This window comes from Limulus polyphemus, unplaced genomic scaffold (assembly GCF_000517525.1).
Source record: "Limulus polyphemus unplaced genomic scaffold, Limulus_polyphemus-2.1.2 Scaffold1155, whole genome shotgun sequence".
NCBI lineage: Eukaryota > Metazoa > Arthropoda > Merostomata > Xiphosura > Limulidae > Limulus > Limulus polyphemus.
Genome location: NW_013666765.1, coordinates 272,437 through 273,029, shown reverse-complemented (window position 1 = coordinate 273,029; position 593 = coordinate 272,437).

Here is a 593-nt window from a genome sequence, read left to right as displayed (position 1 = left end):
TTTGTACATTCCCCAGTGTTAACCTAAGCCTATAAAGCATTAATCTTAATACGGATTTTGAGATACGTAACACTCGAAACTTTACATAACTTACATGTATGGTTTTAGGTTTGTAGAGGTTTTTTCACATTCTCAGATCCCCAAAGCACTTGGATGTTATAAATAGTTTATGTTTTCATTTTACCTTTGTCCCTAAAAAGACAATACTGTCCAATATCAATTGAATATACACGCTGCTTTCTTTATATTTTCTCCTTTGTCCTCACTAAGTAAATGTATATGGTCCAACATAGTGAATGAAACTTATACATTTATTTGAATGTTGAATTTCCTAAACAAGTATTAGGTCGTCAAGAAACTGATTTCGCGTTTTAGAACACTTTCATTAACCATCCCTCCAAAAACGTACATTTCGTATAATAGTTAAACGAACCGCCTAAACGTCACGTTAGTGTAGCTTATATAATGTGTAAAGTTTAGTTTACTGTAATCCCTTATAGTTATAGTGACGGCACACGTCGAGACACACATTCGGCATGTAATGCTGTTTGAATACAAGAAAAGAAACAATGCCTCTGTAGCCACAAAAAATA